Raw genomic sequence first — 10,699 nt, forward strand, 5'->3', positions numbered from 1 at the left:
AAACGAACAGCCCGGCCACATGCGGCGGGTTGCGGAGTAGTATGCAGATGTAAAGTGAAGTAATGGTTGAGGCTGATACTTTGTGGAATAGGGCAGTTTCCTTCATCAAAGAAAACACAAGGTATTGATCGCGCTTCGTAACCCACCATTAGTGTATTCATAATATAATTATTTTGGGTTTAGAAATCCCAGTTTAGACGAATATTAATGGCCAATTTTAACCTCATTTGAAAAACGCCAGATTGGCGGCATATAATCTTTGTTGGCGGCCATACGATGCAACTCCACGTGACGTCACAGGGACCTAGATGCTATACGAGTACTCAGGAGTTTCACATCGTTTGAGATTACCAATGCATGCATGTGGCACACAGCTAAAGGAAATATTTCTTAATAATCACCTATTAAAATTGCCTGAGGTCAGAAAGTTTCCTTCGATCGATAAGGTATTAATAATCCTTATTTCAGCCAAGCGCTACCGACTAGCAGGGTACTCTGCTACCTGCTAGCAGCCTGCATGGTATCGGCGTTCATAGCCTCGCACCAACGTGGCCTCAAACGGCGGCAGCTGGAACCAGAATGACGTCACACGGGCTTTTCCGGGCATGCATACTTAGCAGTCGCGTTTTCGCGCGCTTGAAGTTTTTCACCTTAATTGCGAAAAAGATATGTCGTCGTTTAAAAATCTAAAAGCGTGAACTACGTACTCCAGGAGTATCTTTCGAATAATCTTTCGATTTAAGAAATTTAAAAAAACACCCCATTTCATTGTGATAACTGAATGACACACTTTGCATTATTTTCAATACATATTTTAGTTGCCGAGTTTACATATTTCACCGTATAACAGCATCATCAGGACCGACGTTCAAGTTGACCAAGACAGATTATATAGTCACTTAGGTAGGATGTGGGTGGCGGGAAAGTCCATGTATTTCGGGTGAATGGGGTCAATTTGGGGTGGGGTTGTGGGACAGTTGGGAATTTGAAGCTGATTGTGGGTCTATGATAACGGAAGGATTGGGGAAGCAGAGTGTAAAGTATTTCATTCCATTATCTCATAAAAAGCGTACGGCAACTTTTGCGTTTTCATTTTTTTTTATTATGTGATAGGGTAACCACGCTAGGACAATCCTTAATGCCAAGGCGTAGCTGGTGGGGGGGGGGGGGGGGGGTTCACCTGTTCGGCACGACTTATCTGCGAAAGTGTTGCGACCGTAAATTTTTCGTCGCGAATATCTCGGATAGTAGGCGAACAGATGGAAAAAATAGAGGGTAGATTGGCTGCTGGTTGGGAGATAGGTTGTAATTGTTTTGATGGATGGATATTATAACATGAACCATACCTCAGTGTATCACAAAAAGATTCATCTAATTCTTTGAAATCATAATTTTCAAATTTAATAAAGAAATACAAGAAATTTTTTTTATATTCTTATTTCCTTATCGGTATTTTAGACGCATACATTTTTCAATTCTTCCACACATAATGTATATCATTTCTTGTTTGATAGCTATTTTTGAAGCTTTGAATTTGTTACTGATACCTCTCATACTAGATAGTCAGCCGCTGAAAATACGTGCCTAAAACTGATTTTATTGTTGAATTTTTCTGAAAGTTTGTTTTTGACCTGCGAAGCAATACAATTTATTAATATAGATGACCAAATAACCGCAGGGAGCATCGCTGAGTCATATTTGATGCAATTTTTAGTGGCAAAGGTGTTATTTTGTCTTGTTTACTTAGAATATTTTAGATTGGAGAACGATGTGTGGTCAGATTTCAGCAGGAATCAGCACATGAATAAGTCTCTTGGTAATGGAATTAATTTGTTATGTATGCATGCATCGAGACTTTTTACAGATTGCATAATTTATTCAGGAATTAAAAATAATATTCTGGCTTTAAAAGAAATTAATTCTCCCGTAGCACACGTGGAGTAATTTATAGAGCAGTATTTTTGGCTGTGGTTCTTGGCTTTTGAGTTTTTCAATGATTCTCGGGGACTTCCAGAACACTACTCTATTTGGCGGGCTTAATAAATAACGTTACAAATATTATTATTTAATGCATCTAAAGATAATACATTTTTCTATTATCGCCACTAAGAAATTAAAGAAAACTTGCAAATAGGGTGGCTTCCTATTTCTTTTTATTTCCTCAATCGAAAGATTATTACTTCTGGAGTACGTATTTCACGCTTTTAGATTTTTAAACGACGACATATCTTTTTCGCAATTAAGGTGAAAAACTTCAAGCGCGCGAAAACGCGACTGCTAAGTATGCATGCCGGGAAAAGCCCGTGTGACGTCATTCTGGTTCCAGCTGCCGCCGTTTAAGGCCACGTTGGTGCGAGGCTATGAACGCTGATACCATGCAGGCTAGCAGGTAGCAGAGTACCCTGCTAGTCGGTACCGCTTGGCTGAAATAAGGATTATTAATACCCTGTCGAACGAAGGAAACTTTCTGACCTCAGGCAATTTTAATAGGTGATTATTAAGAAATATTTCCTTTAGCTGTGTGCCACATGCTTGCATTGGTAATCTCAAACGATGTGAAACTCCTGAGTACTCGTATAGCATCTAGGTCCCTGTGACGTCACGAGGAGTGGCATCGCATGGGCGCCAATCTGGTCTTTTTCAAATGCGGTTAAAATTGACCATTAATATTCGTCTAAACTGGGATATCTAAAACAAAATAATTTGTATATTATGAATATACTAACGGTGGGTAACGAATCGCAATCAATGCCTTTCGTTTTCTTTGATGAAGGAAACTATCCTATTCCTTATCGTAAAAATTAAACTACGACTATGGTTATACAAACGGTAAGCATCGTCAGGTAATACTAATTTTTTCATTATACACCCAGCCACCGCAGTATGTCCGGTGGACGACCATTTCGCATTCAAACTTCCACAAGTCCAGAAAAAAAAACCCTTGAAAATCCGAGGTGCTAGCAGCCAATCAGTTGACGCTGAACCGCTCTCATCAACGGATTTTTGTATATTTACCCCGAGGCTGGGAGGAAATGTTACTGAATTCCTGAATCCCTGAAGACGATGGGCTACTTGCTCATCTAAACGTTGGAAGGAGACATGGAGGACCTGACCCTGTGCGAAATCCGGGAAATCTCTACTTCAATTGTCCACAGGGGAAAAAAAAAACAAAAATTATATCTACAAATCCATATCGTACATCCGTTGGACGTAGTGGCGGATACAAATGGAGGCGCGGGGGGCGTATCGCCACCCCCCTTGCGGGGCCGCCCGAATTGCCTAACATTTCAGAATTTATTATAACTTTTAACTTTAACTCAATTATAACTTTTTCATATCATAATATAGTATTGTCTTGTATATGTGTATAATCCGTTTAAATACAGCTTTCTTAAAATTTACATGTGACTTGATTATTTTTATTGGATGCGATATAAGTAAAGGTAGCTCAAGATATCTTTTGCGCCCACCCTTGAGTATATTCTGTGTCCGCCACTGATTAGATGTCCATTCTAAAGGCGTTTTCGAAAGCGCCTAAGATCAAGTTAACTTGATTTTGATGTAAACGGATGACGAAGTAAAATTCAGGTGGCACTCTCGTCGAGACTGTCTCCTGTCGCCCCCATAATTCTCCATTGTTTATTCACAACTACCCCAGTAATAATGTACTCATTGATTTCCGAATTCCTTCCACATCTGTAGTAATATACTTTCTGCGAATCTGAGATGGTGAACGTTTTGTCACTACGCACCTCTGCATTTCGGCTTCTTGATTTATCTGGAATTTTTTTCCCGGGAATATTCCCTTCCTCAGGATCAGTCTACTCTAGGAGAATCCTTACTCATCCATCATACCCGCTTGCCTGCCATGTAAATTCATTAACTTTATTTTCGTCTATGTACACTATTATATCGTTAATTTCTACTCTCCTCGTTTTATTTCGAGGCCTATTGGAAGTAGGGATATCGGTGGATCAAATAATATTTCAAAATATCTGTAAATACTTTATATTTGCATCACTTATAGCTTTGGAGAAGCCATTTAGAACTATTTGGCCACACTTGTTTCCCGAATAATTTATTTCGTAGTCGGTCAAAGTTTAAAAAAATATCAATGTTAAAGTAAATAATTCAACTTGAAGTTTCTCTTCACAATATTTTCTTCTCTAAAGCCATTCCAATGGTTGCGTTATTCTCTCTGATGAATTTAAAAAAGAACCAATCGACATCGGCACGTGTAAATTTGCTGCGGTAACATCTGGTCATAATTTTAACACTTGAAATATCAAAGCAATCGATCAAAATGGCAAAAAAAAAACTCATCGGCTGAAACGGTATCTCGTCATAACTCGTGAACGGATTATTCAATGGGCTTCAAATAATACATTTCCTTTTAAGTTTCCGACTTGAATGCAAAATTTGAAGATGAAGTGCCTTATTCGATTTGTTTTGGAGCATTGTTTTGGTACACATCTGGTATTCAATTTCCCGAGGCTTAAATTAATCGGTGATAAATATTCGACAATGTGACACGGTTGAAGTGATTTGATTGATGTCAGAGGTCGTGTTGTGAATTTATTTCGATTGTACCCGATTATTTTATTTTACGAGCCGGTGTTGATGATGGAAGTAGATTATACTTGTACCCAAAGGGTATTCTCAAGTGGGATAAAGTTAATATTTATTGCCCTTGATCAATAACCGTTAGAAATACTAACAAAAAATTGGGTTTTAAGAGAACTCTCAAAACATTAATAAAATATTAACCCGTTAACGCCTATTGGTACCAAATTGTACCAGCTGGTAGTGCAGTGCTAAACGTAACTTTTTTATCATTTATCGTAATTTATCAGGATTTTTGAGAGTTTTAAATTAATAAGAATATTTTAAATGACATTTTTCCGAAAAGTTTGCTATTTTAAAGTTGTAATTAACGTTTTTAGAGCCGTTAGAAAATTGAAAATTATCAACTAGCCCAAAAAAACGGAAGTTTTAGAGTTAGCATTTCGCTTCTCTTTACTTACGCCTTATGTACTCTTAATGCAAATTTTTTTAATGTAATTATGATTGCCATAACGTGTACATCTCATATAAGGTATGGTTATTTGATGTGATCCTAATATTTGGGGTGCTATGATGCAAAACATTTTGGTGGCAGCATATGGTACCGTTAGGGGTAACTATTAGTGGTAAAAGAATACATTTTGCACCTAATGACTCAGAATTTCATTGATATTTGGATACATGATTACCACAAAAATCGCAGAAACATTTCAATTCAGGCATTACCGGGTTAATAATTTGAGGAGCTTATATTTAATAACTAAGATAACACTTTCTTCTACATTTTAGATGCCAAAATATCAAATCCGAATCGGCAAAATTAATACGATGCTCTCATATATCTTAATATTATAGTACAATATTTAAGGCATATACATATAGCAGTAAATACTAATAATACGTTATTCACAGCATTATTTTATCAGTCCAATTGGTCAAAATCGAAAAAGGGAAATTAATTGAGAAGCAACAAATAATGATAAATTTTCAGTATTATTTAGATGGCTGGTAAAGAAATCAGGTAAGAAGTGGTACTACATGTGTTGATGGACAATTAGGCCAAAAAAGCTTTTAACAATACTCTCGATTTCTTCGGCGAAGAATCATAAAATGGTTGGTGGGAGAAATATTTTCGCCTCTGACGTATTAATATTTTTAACTGAAGTGCTCGATATTGTTAGTATTCTTAATTATTAGCAACATTAAGGAAGCTCTTTTGCCATTAATGAACTCCATGAAAATACTTTTCTCATTCTGTAAGAAAATTTGTTTTTTGCTTTAGAAGATGATATCCATTGATATAAAATAGAATCATAAATGCATACATAATGGTAATAATTCAATTTTTATAATTTGAAATTTCTTTTCAAGCCTTTTTGCCGATCGTTGCGCCATTTTCATGTGGCTAACAAGATACGTCTTCAATTTCAGGGTTCATTTTCGAATACCTCAGTGACGGATACAAATAAAACCCAACGAGGTGGGCGCAAAAGATATATTGAGCTACCTACACTTTTATCGTAATGAAAAATAATCAAGTTACATGCAAAATTTAAGATAAACGCGTGTACAAGACAATGATGTAAAAAAGTGAATTGTGGTTCTGCAATGTTCGGCATTGCGGGCCGCCACGCAAGGGGGGCGCCCCCTCCGCCAGTGGCGTAGCCAGGAATTTCGTTCGGGGGGGTCCAAAACCAGGGGGGAAAATTTTAAAAAAGGGTACTAAGTAATGGGTTTTAAACTAATTTTAACACTTTTCACAATCGAAAAAACTTCATTTGTTAAAAAAATACTTTGTAAATTCATGATTTTTCAATAATTTGTTTTCTTTTATTAAGGAAAATAACTGTCCTTTTATATTTCGGGGGTGGGGGGGTCCGGACCCCCCCCACCCCTCCCCTGGCTACGCCACTGCCCTCCGCCTCCCATATGTATACGTCACTGTAATACTTTCCTTACGAAATAGATCATATATACAGTACATATATTATTGATCGAATGTCTGTTTCTTCCCGGCGAACAAAAGCCGTGAAGATTTCTCGGGTTTCACACTGGATAAGGTCCTCCATATCTCCTTCCGACGCTTCGATGTGCAACTCGCCCATCGTCCTCAGGGATTCAGGAATCCAATACTATTCCGTCCGCGCCTCGGGGTATGTAAACAATTTGCCGTGGTTGAGAGTGGTTTCCCTAACATTCTAGACCTAGTTTCATACTAGGCCTTACTCATCCATCATACACGTTTGCATGCCATGTAAATTCGTGAAATTTCTTTTCGTCTATGTACACTACGTTCTCAGTAATTTCTACTCTATTCGCTTAATTTTGAGGCCAATTGGAAGCAGGGATATCGGTGGATCAAATAATATCCCAAAATATCTGTAAATACTTTATATTCGTATCAATTATAATTTTGGAGAAGCAATTTACAACCATTTGGTCTCACTTGTTTTCCGAATAATATATTTCGGCCCAAATTAAAAAAATACCAGTGTTAAAGTTAATAATTCAATTTACTTCAAGGACTAGTGTCCCTAATGGACTTTGAATCTGTTTCATATTTTAATACTAACCAAATTATTAATGAAGTTTCATTTAGATGCCAGAGGTGGATTTAGGGAGGGGGGAACGGAGGCACCCCCCCTTCCCCAGACGCTTAATAAAATAGAAAAGATTTTTAATACGGTAACCATTACGTTCGCTTTGTCTTTTGTATTACGGAGCCTCAATCATCTAAATTCATATTGATTATTTTCATATTAACATGAAGAGAATATTTTTAGAGTAATTCTTGTATGCTGTCTGTTTTTTATCTCATATATCAGAAGACCGTTTGCCTATATGGCCATAGCTTCCCCTCCAAAAAAATCCTGGGTCGGCCCTTGCTAGGTGCTGTGCTAAATTGCCCCATATATACGTGGCAGGTTTACACACTGGACTTCAGCTGACTAATGTTGTATTTTTCGGTGCAATTGATGAAACACGATCAAGAACAGTGGCGCCAACTCCATGGGGCCTGAGGGGGCCCGAGCCCCCTCAAAAGCTCGTTATGTGTGTGAGGAAAAAATGTGTTAGGCTTGTCGATTTTACCCGGAGTATCCAGATATCGAGATTCGAGTTATCAGGGTTCTAATGTTGGTCATATGGCTCTTCTAAAATGCTCAAAAAACTTAAAACTCATTACTTATAAAATTTTCCGGGGCAAGATACCCGGTTTGGGCCGCCCCAATATTTTTTGTAAGTCGGCATCGCTGGCGAAGAAATAAATGAGTTCGACGCAAGATATCCAAGAAATAGCTCACTACTGTTGCGTACGTTTTGTCTTAAAAAATTGTTTTAGAAAAACGCAAAAATCGAAAGGCTATACCCGTGCAAAATTTCCTCGATCTCCCCTCCTCTGTAGGCGTCGAAAATTGCTGGCGAGTACTAAATCCAAACCGAATCTCGTCGTGTGTATAGGGCTTAGAATCTGATATCAAGATGAATTGCTCATCCTTGGTCCATTCATTCTCCCAGCATCCGTTTGGGTATTCTCCGCTTTCAAGCTGGCAGCTGCTTCATGCAGATGAATGTAAATCCCTGTTGTGGAGATGCAAATGTAACCGTGAATCTGGGCGCCCCTCGCGGTCGCATGGATTTCCGATCAAAGATTCGGGACTTAAAGGGATGGAATAAGAGATATCAAAGCTGTTTTGAATTTCAAATTCCTCCCTGGAAGCCTCGCAAACGTACTTAAAATTTTACTTTAATCTCTACCGGTGAGTGATAAACGGTGATGATGGGCTTGTTCTCCATTTTTTAAATATTTACTTAGATTGAGATTGAAAAATAAAGAGACTCATATTTTTCCGTTTTTTCGATTTATAACCAAGAACTCGAGCTCGTTGGGGTGGAATAATCAACGGCTTGAACAATAACCGCGAGGAAGATATTAGGGTTTATTTATTAATAAAGCACAAGTGAATAGGCATAACTTTGAACTAGTTTCAGAGGAAACTTGAAGTGGGGAAACAATAAGTAAAATATTACATGTAAATCTTCATTTAACGGCAGAACCCCTTTAAAAATACTCGAATTGATGCGAATTTTACCTCACTTATACATCCACATCTACATTCTACCACGCAAAACACCTAAAAAGGCTTGTGGTGGGAATGTTCGGCCACTACCCGTTTAATATAAAAAGCAAATGCTCAAACAAAATTACAAATACCATTTGTTAAATTCCTTTATGGTTCGGTGGAACAAAAGAATTCCCATATTTATCCGTTCGGCATAATAACTCTATTAATTCATAGCTTCTGTGCCACCTGGTAGTCGGACTCTAATATTCCGCATGGTAGCGAATTAATTATGAAAAATGATATATGATTAAAGTGCACTTAGGTTTTTGTACCGTGTTTCTGCGATAAACATGAACGATTTTGTGAACTTTGCTAAATATGTGACTGCGGAACGCAGGAAAAATGGCAAATAAGTTGACGACGTCACAAGCTCATTTCGAGAGGGTGGTTCTTCTAGACCCTGATACTCCTACCCAGTCAACACAGTATTCGTAATGAGGTCTTATATGAACTCATACGTTGGACTCCTTTAAGATTCCACATTAAGAGACATGAAAGGGCCTTTAAGACCTCACACTTCATGAGGTCACATGAATGATGTCTTAAAGACCGCATACTTCATGAAGTCTTGAAGACCTCACACTTCATGGGGTCTTCAAGATCTCACACACATGAGGCCTGAAAAATGAAGTCATGTATATGTTAATGAATTATAATTTCAATCGTAATTATATATTTCTGCGTGTATAATATTTTTTCTTCCTTCAATTAACTCTTTATATTAAGAGATAAGTTCGTAAACTTCTCCCTCCGATTCAATTAAGTAAGCTGACACTTCCACTTTCCGCTAGGTCCGCCATTGTGTTGTCGTGTTATTCTACTGCCTTGAGCTCAGACGTCTAGTTTATGATTAATATCATGTGTACTCCATGGTCTAGTTCTTGCTCGTGTTTTTCCCTGTGTCTACGAACGTGAATCAGGATTCCATCGGATCTGAGATCGGCACGAACCTTGTGGACATCATGATGTGTTACGTGCACGGAGACTTGGAAGGTAAGTTTCAATGATTTTATGTGTACGATTCTTTATCCACTTGTTAATGAGAAAATCCATTAATTATACTATTTTCCAAGCTGGTTAAGTTCATGCTTAGGTATCATTGAGTATCGGTAAATATTCATGTAAAATTTTTAGATGGAACACGTTTTGTAACGTGCCTTTGTTGTTGTTCATGTTTCATTTCATCCATTCATCGTATCCTTATAAATTTGCTGTTATCGCATTTTAAATTATCTCCGCTAATATACACTATCTCGATCATATCTAGTACGTGTTCAAGCAGTGTTTTTATTATCTCTGGTTCACAAAACAGTTTTCCCTAAGATCATTGAAGTTTATAAACTTCTCAGTTCTCAAAATCATGACGTAAACAAACAAAAGTGCTAACCGATTTATAATTTGCTTGATTTCACTTCGTAATGTAACTTATGGAACGATAAAGCATGGAAATAACGTTCACCATGTATTTAAGTTAACTTCTAAGTGCATTCTAATGCAATAGGAATGTTATTAAGTGTAAGAGAATTAATCAAAAGTAGTTCACTAATTCGGTTACTCCTAAAATTAACCAAGTTAAAACGGTCATCTTCGGTGCTAAAACCGGCCCTGGGAGTATTTAGGGACTGCTAATGAGATAAATAGTCTTTATCTGGTTTATTTGATGTTATCAATTATAACTCTCAACAAACTTAAGTTCAATGTTTTTTTTCAGCCCCTGTTATGAAATGGAACCCGACATTAGCAAGTAGTGTCGCCTTGGAGAGAGTGGAGAGGCAGTGGCTGTATCAAGCGGAGACCGCGTAAAGTATGCAGAGAGGAAGAATTCAAAAACTCGTTATGTTTGTTTATTGACTTAATATTATGAAGAATAAATTTATAAATATCATGAAGTTGTCTATTCCATTTTCTTTTTCTGCCTTATTTCCACCTATGGTTCTAATTAGATGTATTATTTTGCTTTATTTTAATTGGATACGTCGGGTACTTATGTCATCGGAGAGTTTTCTTAAATA

This window comes from Ischnura elegans, chromosome 11 (assembly GCF_921293095.1).
Source record: "Ischnura elegans chromosome 11, ioIscEleg1.1, whole genome shotgun sequence".
Classification (NCBI taxonomy): domain Eukaryota; kingdom Metazoa; phylum Arthropoda; class Insecta; order Odonata; family Coenagrionidae; genus Ischnura; species Ischnura elegans.